Source organism: Capsicum annuum, unplaced genomic scaffold (genome assembly GCF_002878395.1).
Source record: "Capsicum annuum cultivar UCD-10X-F1 unplaced genomic scaffold, UCD10Xv1.1 ctg49745, whole genome shotgun sequence".
In the NCBI taxonomy this organism is placed as follows: domain Eukaryota; kingdom Viridiplantae; phylum Streptophyta; class Magnoliopsida; order Solanales; family Solanaceae; genus Capsicum; species Capsicum annuum.
In genome coordinates this window covers 1-11,925 of record NW_025857559.1, presented here as the reverse complement: position 1 = coordinate 11,925, position 11,925 = coordinate 1, and the positions used below count along the sequence as shown (strand labels likewise).

General features: G+C 36.0%; 3 long non-coding RNA genes across 3 annotated transcripts; 2 read left to right on the top strand and 1 right to left on the bottom strand.

Annotated features, from left to right (window-relative positions):
* Positions 1-953: 953 nt before the first annotated feature.
* LOC124892697 lies at positions 954-2,507 on the top strand. The gene is made up of 3 exons (XR_007050387.1): positions 954-1,040; positions 1,474-1,544; positions 2,218-2,507. It is a non-coding gene; the product is annotated as an uncharacterized LOC124892697 (long non-coding RNA).
* A 3,271-nt stretch (positions 2,508-5,778) lies between these two features.
* On the top strand, positions 5,779-7,265 carry LOC124892696. Its single transcript, XR_007050386.1, has 3 exons — positions 5,779-6,721; positions 6,812-6,924; positions 7,183-7,265. It is a non-coding gene; the product is annotated as an uncharacterized LOC124892696 (long non-coding RNA).
* Positions 7,266-7,395: 130 nt separating this feature from the next.
* On the bottom strand, positions 7,396-9,617 carry LOC124892695. The gene is made up of 2 exons (XR_007050384.1): positions 9,153-9,617; positions 7,396-9,076 (listed from the first exon to the last, which is right to left on the bottom strand). It is a non-coding gene; the product is annotated as an uncharacterized LOC124892695 (long non-coding RNA).
* Positions 9,618-11,925: the final 2,308 nt, after the last annotated feature.

The following is an 11,925-nucleotide window of genomic DNA, read 5'->3' as shown; positions in this document are numbered from 1 at the left end:
AGATTTATTAATTAAGTGGGTTCGCCTCATACGAAAAAATCGAGCGGGTATGTATATATATTATAAAGTAGAGGACGAATTTAAGTTATATAATATATCTAAATATTATTTATTTAAATATTAAATTAAAGATGAAACTATACTAATAATAAAATAAAATTATAGTTTTAATAAAATATTATTAAATTAATGTTATTAAGGATAGTAGTAGTAGTATATTAAAATAACATTATTAAATTAACGTAATTAAAATGTTATTAAATTAATGTTATTAAAACATTATTAAATTAACCAGGGGCGGACCTACATGGTTGTCATGGGGTTCACCCAAATCCCTCGATAAAAAAATTACGTTGTATATATATAAGATAGAAAATATATATTTATGTACGTATATTAATATTGAACCACATGAAATAAGACACTTAGATTGTCCAGTGGTGTTATTTACTCTTTTTGGGCACTTCCTTTAGCCTACTGTACGGGTTCGATCCCTGCTAGTGGCTGTTTTTTTTTTTAATTAAAGAAAAGTTAATTGTTGCTGTTATAGAAATAAATAAAATAATAATAATAATAATAATTTTTTTAAATTAAAAAAAAGTTAGGTGCTGCTATTATAGAAATATATTAAAAAAAACTTAATAATAATAATAATAGTAGTAGTAATAATAATAATAATAAAAACGACGACGTTTTAACACAAAAAGCAAAACTTTGACAGTACACAAATATGATCTTTAATTATTTAAAACTGCACAAATATGACCTCTCTCCAAGTTAGCCCCTTTAACAACGTGGCACCTTGTGATTGGATTACCTTTCCATATAGGCGTGAGTGACTCACGCATGGGGTTGCAAAATTGGAGGTCATAGAAGCACTATCAATATTTAAGGTCAAAATTATAATTTGATATTAAGTTTATGATCATTTTTATGTATTAACTAAAATAACCGTAAGATTGAAAGGAGCAACGCTTAGAAGCTTTTGAGAAATTAGCAGCGGCATAAAGAAAAGGAGATAAAGGCTTTACGGTGATCAGGTATATATTTTTCTTGGCTCTTGAACAAAAAAAAACTACACGTGTTGTTGTAATGAATCGATTGAAATGATGTGATGGTAAGATGTTATACTGATTATGGGTGGTAAAAATCATTGGCCAATGATTGGAATTTTGAGAATTGAGATTTCTTAAGCTACTTTAGGCTATTAAAGGATCTGCCAACTTAAGCCCATTATTTGCTTCAACTTATGCTATTATTGCTTATAACTTTAATTTTATTTGTGGATACAGTATATATAAGTGGACAAAATTTCCTCTATTATGTTTTGACAGTGATATTAAGATAATCTTTTCCTTTAATTGATGGTTTAAGGTCGAGTTGTTAAGGGTTAACTTTAAGTTTAAAGGTTAGTGATATTGGAACTTGACCCCAACTAATATAATTGACCTTGTTAATTAATATTTTTGGTAGATTGAAGTCATTGGAGGTTGTTTGGTTGGTGTTGTACTCGTTGCAAGGTTGGAAAATTTATCAGTAGCGAGGTAAGTGAGAGTTTAAGCTTTGAGTGCTTGCTTTTCAAATTTATTTTTAAAATATATTTTTATCTGTCCGGTGCATGTGTTGGGATGAGCGTCTGCTTGACAGAATTGACGGTCTTTAAGGCCAGCCGCATATACTTTATGTTTAAGAATACTAATCCTCCCTTTATAAATTATTTTGTGATGTGATATGATTGTGTACTGTGAGATTGGGGCATTGTGTACGCTTCTTAATTACATTGGGGCATTGTGTATGCTTCCTAATTTCGTTGGGGCATTGTGTATGCTTCCTTTGAGCATTTTGTATGCTTTCCTTGAGCATTGTGTATGCTTTTTGATTTGATATGGGACATTGTGTTTGTTTCCCTAGTATTGCGTATACCCTTGATATTTGGCACATTGTGTATGTTGCCCGAAACTTTTGGTGTTGGGTAATTACTTTGATTTCAAATGATGATACATACTTGGTATAAATTGGGTTAAGATATATAGTTTCTGATAAATGATTGTTGGGTCTCGTTGGTCATCTTATTATTATATTATTCCTGCGTGAAATAAATTTACATTTTTGGTGTTGTATTTTTTAATACTTGTCTTAGGAGTACTAAAGTAGCTAGCCGATGATCTTACTGAATTATATTTATATATAGCTCACTTCTTACTTACATGTCTGCAGATACTATTGCACAAGGTGAAACTAGTGGGTGAAGGATTCTACTGCTAAGGTGAGCCTTCGCATCGTTTGTGGAGGCTTTCGTTTCAGCTTTGGCTATCTAGTTTATCTTTCTTCTCATTGAGTTTGCATGTCCTAAAGACTGAACTCATGTAACTTTATTTTAGATGCTCCATGTCTTAGTGTGGGATTTAGGACAAAGATTTAATTCTTGAGTGATTGTTGAATTATAGTTTGATTATGGATTTTTGTTTGAGTTATTATTCGTTATTTATTGATGCCTTGAAATTTCATATACTTTGTTGTAGTGCTTATTAACTGATAAAGTGTAAGGTAGATTGGTACTCCCCACAGGTGGTGTTAGCGGGTGTCAGTCACGTCTAGGGATTATTTTGGAATGTGACATCCTCTCCTTTCAAATGTTTCACCATGTACAAGCTAGTACTGGCCTCCACCACCTCTTCTGGCTCTTGCTACTTCCACTTCTGATCCAACAAATTTGTAGATGAGCTATATGTTCCGGCATACACCAATTCAAGTTAGTTAAGTTGGTGAATAAAGACCAGACTTGAGTAGTCACTCTGCAATATAGGAATCGGTGTTTGTTAGTTTTCAATGCCTCTTTACATAGAAGACATCTAGATGCTCTGTTGATGCCCCATTTCTGTTGTGCTTCAAGAGTTAAACATGCTCTCCTAGCTACCAAGCAAGTAAAGCACTTCACCTTGGTAGGAGCTACACTCTTCGAGATAACACCTCAAGGTCCTGTTTTCCTTCCTACACTCTTCCAAATTATTTAGAGCAAAAAAAGGTCCAGAAGCTACTTTTACTTGAACTTGATAGTTCTTGAACAAGCACTATTTTCAAACAGGGTAATTGCCATTGTTGGATCTGTCTAAGTTTCTTGCATTGTGTTCGTTGTTCTTTCTGCCGCACGGTTTTCCTTTAAACCAGAACATATGACATACTGTTTAGGACAGAAAATGTAGTCTATCATGCTTTACTGTCCGGCAACATAGAAAGGATGTGAATTAGAATTGATTTCCTTCTGCATTTCCATGGAGAGATGCAGAACACTTGCTGGTCATTAACATTCTTTATACGGTGGTTTCTTCGGAAGTCTGTTCCATCCTTTTACGGGGGTGGAGTCAAATGGGAGGAAAGGGATTCCGGAACCCCCTTCGGCGGAAAATTAATTATTTTTTATGTATATATAGACTATAGTGGGTGATGTTGATCCCTTTAATTTCTTGTATATTTGCTTTTCATATTTTGAATCCCCTTAGTGAGAATTCTCGCTCCACCACTGGCCTTGTATAAAGGAAATAAGATTCAAAAGCTAAGAAGAAAGATAATGCTTCCTTTATTTTTGTTCTTTGTCAACACATGTGATGATCATTGTTTCTGCCTTGGTGATTATATTAGGTGCCTTGTGTATACCTATTGATATATACCTCGTCTGGTCATGTTTGTGCACAAAAGATGACTATAAATCTTAACAAATTTACTTGTCTTGTTCTTTCCTTGATATTACTTTATTGGTCCTAAAGTTAGCCTTTGTAAATTGACTGTTGATATCATATTTAAGTTGACAAAAGAAGAGGAAAATGCATTACGACAACAAATGAACCATCAAAAGGAAATGCATAATTGTAGGACTTCCAACTGAGAAATTGTTTGTTGTGTTATTTACAAAATGGAATAAGAATATGGAAGGAGTGAGTGTGCTGTACAGAAAAGGGCTGATATTCTTGTTATGCTGGAAGGGACAAAAACAGAGCAAAACCGAGCTCTGCCCATGAATCAGATTATCCTAAAGGCTAAAACTGCTTGAGGAATCTTAAATCTTTCCTATGGATTTCTCGTGATTTTAGTTTGCATTCACGTACCATGTAGGGTTATTTTCACCATCTGGTTTATCTACAAGAAGTAACTACTCATAGTAAGTCTGAAATGGTATTCTGAAAATTATATTAAACAACCTGTTGTCACAGGTTAAGGTTGAAACACACTGATAATGTAAAATAAATTTATAATGTCAGTTTATACAAGTTAAAACCACTACTTATTCCTGGCCCTATATACTAGAGAAAGCTGATGGTCCCATAGATGGCCTCTTTCCAAAGTTCTTTTCTTTCTTTCAGTTAATTTTGTCGAGTTGTGTATTTACAGCCAACAACATCATACCCAGTGTATTTCCACAAGAGTGGGGTCTGGGGATAAGATGTACGCAGTCCATATAGCTACCTCCAAGGAAGTAGAGAGGTTATTTTCGATAGACCCCGGCTCAAAGCAGAGAACAGTAAACAAAGGGATGGAAAACATAATAGAAAATCAGTAATAATAAAATAATAAAATAGACATCAGAGAAATATGAAATACCAGATATAAGGGCGACACGGAATAAAAAAATAGGTACTAAGACATAAGACCTACTGCACCCACCTAGTAATAACCTACACTCTCATAACAAGGACCTATGAACACGGACCTAGGCTTACTAACCCAGCTACAAAAGACTCTCCAGACTACAAGCTACAACTCACACACCCGCATTAGCCTTCTACCTTTATCCGCGACCTCCACACCTTCCTATCTAGGGTCATGTCCTCAGTCAGCTGAAGCTGCTCCATGTCATGTCTAATTACCTCCCTCCAGTATTTCTTCAGCCTACCTCTACCCCTCCTGAAGCTATCCAAAGCAAGCCTCACACACATCCGGACTGGGGCATCCGCACTCCTCCTCATCACATGCCCAAACCATCGTAGTCTTCCTTCCCGCAACTTGTCTTCCACTGAAATCACTCCCACCTTCTCCCGAATAGTCTCATTTCTTACTCTGTAACCTCTAGTAAGCCCACACATCCAACACAACATTCTCATTTCCGCCACCTTCAATTTTTTGATGTGCAAGTGCTTGACTGGCCAACACTCTGCACCATACAACATGGCCGGACGGACTATCACTCTATAGAATTTTTCTTTAAGCTTAAGGTGCACCTTCTTAACACACAACACTCCCTAGGTTAGCCTCCACTTCATCCAACCTGCTCCAATACGTTTAGAGACATCCTCATCAATCTCACCATTTCCCTGAATCGCAGACCCAGGATACTTAAAACTGTCCATCTTACAGACATCCTGGGAGTCCAACCCCACCACCCCTTCGTCCTCCTATCTCAAATCACTAAACTTACATTCCAAATATTCAGTTTTGGACCTACTCAATCTAAACCTCTTAGACTCAAGGGTTTGCCTCCAAACCTCCAATTTGTCGCTCACACTCCCTCGCGTCTCATCAATCAACACCACATCATCCGCAAATAATATACACCAAGGCACCTCACCTTGAATGCTCAGCGTCAACACGTCCATCACCAATGCAAAAAGGAACGAACTAAGAGTTGATCCCTGATTCAACCCGATCTCGACCGAAAACTGCTCTAAGGCTCTTCCCGCCGTTCTCACCTGGGTCTTCTCTCCATCGTACATGTCCTTAATAACTCTAATGTACGTCACCGGAACCCCTCTCACCTCCAAGCACCTCCAAAGAACCTCCCTCGGGACTTTATCATACAACTTTCTAAAGAAATCTAGCCAAGTTGTTATAGAACTACAGAAAGTTCCATAGGAAAAATGATTTCCATAGGTGTTGAGTCAGTCACAGAATTAACTGATTTCCCTCTCTTTATTCGTTTGGTTGTTTCCGGTTTACTTGAATGGTCTTCTTTTATTTTGCAATCATTTTCCTTTGGGTGATTTTGGGCTTTTTTTTTTTCTTTTATAATTTTCTCTGGATTTTTGAGATTCGATTTTTTGGGTTGACAGATGTTCAGTATGTAGCCTCTAAATCTGTTTTGTAGTTGTCTCTCCCACTTTATTTCTTTTCTCAACGAAGAATTGGAAGGAGATGGTGAGTAGGTTGCTTTTTCCTTCTCCTCACCAAGGAAGGTGCTTACATGAGTTGCACAATAGCATTAGAGTAGAACCCCTTGATGTGAAACATAGTGCTATTCCCACATCATCTATAGCAGAACCTCTTTTTGAATCAAGAAGATCTCTAGGACAGGACGTCTCACCTGTTATAGAGTCCATCCCATTGCATGTATCTCAGGTGGTTATTGTGACCAGTCCACCAAGTCAAAGTCCCAGGTTTTTAGGTAGTTACTCAGGTGTCTGTACTGTGGAACCTAATACAGCCCCTCTACCAATGAGAGGATAAGAGCCCCTATGGTCAGTTTTCAATACCACTGAAAGAGAAGTGGTAGACATTGAGAGTAATGTTTTTCCATACTACATTGGCGAACATTGGTTAGTCCCTTGGAGGTGAAGCAACTAATGAAATAAAATAAAACGTTCTTCTAATCAGCTTCGACCAGAGCAGCTGAGTGTTAATGGATTTCCTTTTAATCCTGATAAGGCAGAGAAACTTTTGGGTGCCCTTTACTACCTCAGAAGTTGAACCTGGAAGCTATTGCTATGACAATGCATTTGAATTTTTGGGAAAGGTAACTTTGTTGAAGTTCAACTAATTATTCCTTGTAATCTCTATTGGGATGTAAGAATGTTAATGCAACAGTGACTTCTTACTTTAACAGGAATGAGAGATATCAGATAGAATTGTGAGTTCAAACCTGAAGTTTACTGGGAAACTTTGTCCTTATGCAAGCAACGGAACCACACAGGATTAATGTCTCTTTTAGTGCTGAAGGTGTGTCCTTTGTACCACAAATAAGTTGACATTCATAACACCTATATTTTAGGGAAATAAAATCTTTACTATCCACTATATAATTGAAGTTTTCTTGTTTCTTAGAGGTGAAGGATATTTCCTCTTTCTTTTGCACAAATTCGTCACTTATGTTTTGTATTTGTTAGCGTCTTCTAACTAAAACTGTAAAGTGGTTCCCCATTTGTATTGTGATTTTGCAAATCTTACTTTGAGACTGATGGCTGCATTTTGATTCAGGAATCAAAGAATTGATACCACCATAAAAATTCGAAGAATTGCACACTATTTTTTGAGAATGCAATCTAGTTAATGGCAAAGATACTTCAATAGCTTATTCGATGGCATTGATTTAACCTCCTGCTCTATTGCTAAAAGTAGGCTTGGATATTGCTATGGGCCAATCCATAACAACTTCAGTGGATTTTTTGTGTAACTTGAGGAACTTGGATGTGCTCAAAGAGATCCGTTTACATATAAACATTGAATGCTAACATAAATATGCTGTAATATAAGGCTTATTTCATTACAAGTTGTGTTCCAACACGTCGAAATTGGTGGCACTTCATAGCTTCTATCTCGACACTAGTTTTCTTTCGTCTTCAATAGAAACAACAATTTTCTGAAAACCTATCTTTGGGCAGCTCGAAAGAAGTGCAACCCACATTGAACTGTAATCCAGGAATCTTGATTCTTGTGATAACTACAATAACACTTTTTATACATATTTTTTTTTTACCCCTCCCTAGGAGCTCCCGCACTTTTTGCTCCGTTGGTGACTCGAACTTACAACCTCAAGGTTGGAAGTATTGAGTGCTTACTATCCGAGCAAATCCCTCTTGTCTTTGCATAGGTAAATCATTGGCTTTGCACTTGTTTGTTTTCATTTCAGTCCTATGTGGCTCTGTCCAACTTTTTTTGTTCTGCCTTGTTTCATAATTTACCCTGTTGATTTACAAAGTACTTGCCTCCGTTGGGTAGCCTGCATAGTGGTCATACTGTTGGACTTGGAGCTCTGGCCCATTCACCTCCGCTGGTGGCTATTTCTATTACTGGTAATTTGTGTCTGAAGTGGAATCGCTTTCCTTCTTTACATTTGCATAGGAAGAAGAAAGAAAAGAATTGTAGAAATATAAATAGAGTTTTCCTTATGCTCAACTAGTTGCTGAATAAAATTTTATTGGATTCTTCAATTAGAGTTGCATTTATGCAGTAGTATAGTCATTCAGGTTCATGATTTTGAACATACACAATATCAATATTGCAAAATAGCTCGATGAACTCTTGTACTATGTCCGTGTTGTAATATGGATACTCCTACTTATATGTTTGTCATTTGGACCCTTAAACCCACTAAAAAATAGCATTTTAAACACTCTTTTGTTGAGTGTAACACACTCGCCCCACGTTAGCTTCCACGTCATTTTAAATATTACATTAAATTCCACATCATTTTTAAACTGCCACATAAGAAATTAAATATTAAAAAAATAAAAAATTTAAATTGAGAATTAAAAAAAGTAAAAATTAAAATGAGGTAAATTTTAAATTTCCACCTTTTCCATCTTCTCTCTTCTCCATCTCTTCACTCTCTCTTCTCTATCTCCACCGCCGCACCATCGCTACCGATATGAAAACAATGCATCATCACGCTGCCATCATCTACCACCAGTGTAAACTCCCACCAGCCTCCACCATTTTTGTGTTGGTTACAAATTAACCATCAATATTAACACCAAACGAATCAATATTAGTTTTTGTGTGTGTGTTGGTTAAAGATTCTGTCCCACTGCCAAGCCTGCATCATCTGGCTCTTTAAGTGATATAGATTTCCCTTCTTTGTCAGTAGGAATTGCACCAGATTGTTTTGAAGTATCAGATTTCTCCTGACTTTTGTCACTTGTAGAAACCAAATGTGTCGCTTCTTCAAGTTCCTTTTCATTTTTCTTTTAATTGTTTTCACCATCCTGCTCTTCGCACTTTTTGTCAATGTTTGTTTCACCTTGTCTCTTTATCTTCTCCAATTGACAAACTCTTCTCATCAATAACTGATGTCAACTTTTTCTCTTTCTGTATTTCAACATTGTCATCCTCATCTTTCTTATCTTCTGGATCAACTGATCCATTAGTAGGTCTGCATATTTAATTAACAATTAGTCTCCAAATCAATACAATACCTGTTAACTTAAGCTAAAAGGAAGAACACGAACCTATCTGAATCAGATGATATCTTCCTATCATTTGGTGGATCTTCCAAAACAAAACAGTGCCTTAAGGCTAGCTGCTCACCAGAAGGATTACCAGAAATGGATTTCAAAGAGCTGCGCACTGAGGCTGTAACCTTTTTAGCTTCTACCAGTTTCACCAGGAACACTGCCTACAGAAAGAAAGAAAACATCATAACGACGACAACCAAAACATATTTAGTAACCACTTAAGTTTTCCCCCCAAATTCTTTTTCAAGGGCAAACAAGTACAGTAAAAAACAAAAGACGATTCTGTGAACTGGGTTTGAATCTTGATTGTAAAGATTGAAACTTTATATGATTTTGGAATTGGGTTTCAAATCTTGTTTGTGAAAGGTTGAAACTTCAGATGATCTTGGAATTTTGGAATTCTGAGAGTCAAAATAGGGAATTTGTTGGAAGGAGGAAGTGGAGATGAGAAATAGAGCAGAAAAGGTGGTGGGGGGGGGGGGTTCTTTTTATTTTTTTAAAAAATTATTTTAATATAATATTGACCAAAAAATGATCCCACTCGCACCCACGTGCGTGTAATCACGCACTTTGTCCTACTCGGCCATTTTGACACCACATAGGCTTGGTAAACGGTCAGACGAATTCAAAATATTCTGTTTTGATGAATTGAGGGGTTCAAATGACAAATGTATAAGTATGAGTATCACTTTACAAATCAGACCAAGTACAAGAGTCCACCGAACTATTTTGCCTTCTAAAATGAAGTATCCATTGTGCATGTTAATAACTAAGTTCCACTTTGTAGGTGTATGGAATAGTAATTGGTGCATCTACTCCTTGAACACCTTTTTTTACCCCTTCAAACTCAACCCAAATGAAAAAACTAAATTCCTTTTCTACTCAGTCATAAAATGAGTCTGGGTCGGGTTTGAATAAATGAGGGATTGAGTTATCTTTAGTTGGGTCGGGTCTGGGTTAGATCTTAAGGGATTAAAAATGGCGAGATAATTTTTTAAAGACACGTGATATGTGTAGAATTAAATGACCAGTTTGAGAATTTTCTTTAATTCACAATTTATTAAACGTCTAAGGTTATATAAGCTGACAGCCTACCCGAGGTAAAAGATGCAACCATTTATCAGATGCCAAGGGTATTTAAGGAAAGATAAAATTCATTTTGGCTACATAGGCTGACAGCCAGCCCAATTTGGTCCAAAGTCTAAACCCTAGATTCACACTCCTCTAACTGCAGCAGAAGATTGTTCTCCACTCAAAATTCAAAGGAAAATCTTGGCAGGATGAGGAGACCAACTTTGCGAGTTGGCGGAGTCGATCCTACTCCACATCCTCTCTTTGTTTCCTGATGGGAAACGAGTTGTTCACACCAGTGTATCATCTACAAGATGGCGGTTTATTTGGAAGTACGTTCTAGTTTCACTTCATTTCACACTCTCTGTTATCCGAAGCAAAAAGGTAATTCTTAATTTCGTGGCTTCCATCCATAGAGAGCTTCATTATTGGCAGTCTTGTTGGAAAATCCAAAAATTTCATATCTCTTTCGATTTTCGCGATATGCAATTTGTTAAAGATGACGATTTATGAGTATATTTTGTAACTAAACTTATGTTGTTGAAGGTTCTATTATGCTTGGACTTTCCGGTACAAATGACTGAACATATGATAATATTAGTCAATTTGCATATAAGAATTCATATTTGAGAAATTTGGTTTTACGGAACTGTGCATTCAACCCTTATGATATTATTAATTATAGTAGTCTAGTTTAGCTTTGGATTGGTGTTCAGATATTGACAGAGGGTGTCATGGAAAAGGTATTACCGGGTTTCCTAACTTGGAGTGCCTGGAATTGTAAAGTTTTTGGGGCGTTCATCGTCTTGAAATCGGCAATGCAAAGTTGAGAACATTGGTCATAATGAACTAAGGAACTGATGAAGATGATGTTTGCCTTGACATATTAGGCCCATATATTGAGAACTTGCAACTATGGTGATCGTGTCATGAGATACGGTTGATAAATGTGGCTTCACTTGTCTCTGCCATCCTTTTTGTATATTTTGATTTTGAAGATGGAGACATTTGAACTAACATCAAAAGATATACTTTTATAAATATCGTTATTAGATAAATTATACCCACATATAATAACTAGAACAGATTGGTGGTTTACAACACCATGTAAACAGAAAGTAAGAGCAAAAAGAGTCAATAATAAAATAAGAAAGAAAACAGATTGGATAAAAGGAAGTGAAAAAATTACACAAAAGTTAGAAAATATAAAAAATACTGAAGATACAATAGAACTAGTAGTATTTCCGATAAATAAAACAGAAATAACTATATTTTCAATAAATAAAATAGAAATAATTAAGAAAAAATTAGAACAATTATATAGTGAATACTCCTTGTCCTAAGGGATTTCAATGTTTTAAATGTCAAGGGTGGGGGCACAAGGCTAGTGAATGCCCAAACTGGAGTAATGTAATCCTTAGGGAGGGAAAATTATATTACCTTGGTGAGAAGGGGGAAGGGGAGGGGGATGGAGGGGGTGGGGTGGGGTGGTGGCTGGGTGCGGGGAGGAGGCAGAATGAGGGTGAAGGCAGGGAGGGGGGATTTTTATTTTTTATTTTTAAATTTATTATTTTTAAAATTTAAAAATATTTTAAATTAAAAAAGATGTAGGAAAAAAGGATTCAATCCATTAAAAGGATGGGAAAAACATAAAACTACTATAAAAATTGAATTAATAGATAAAAATAGCATAATA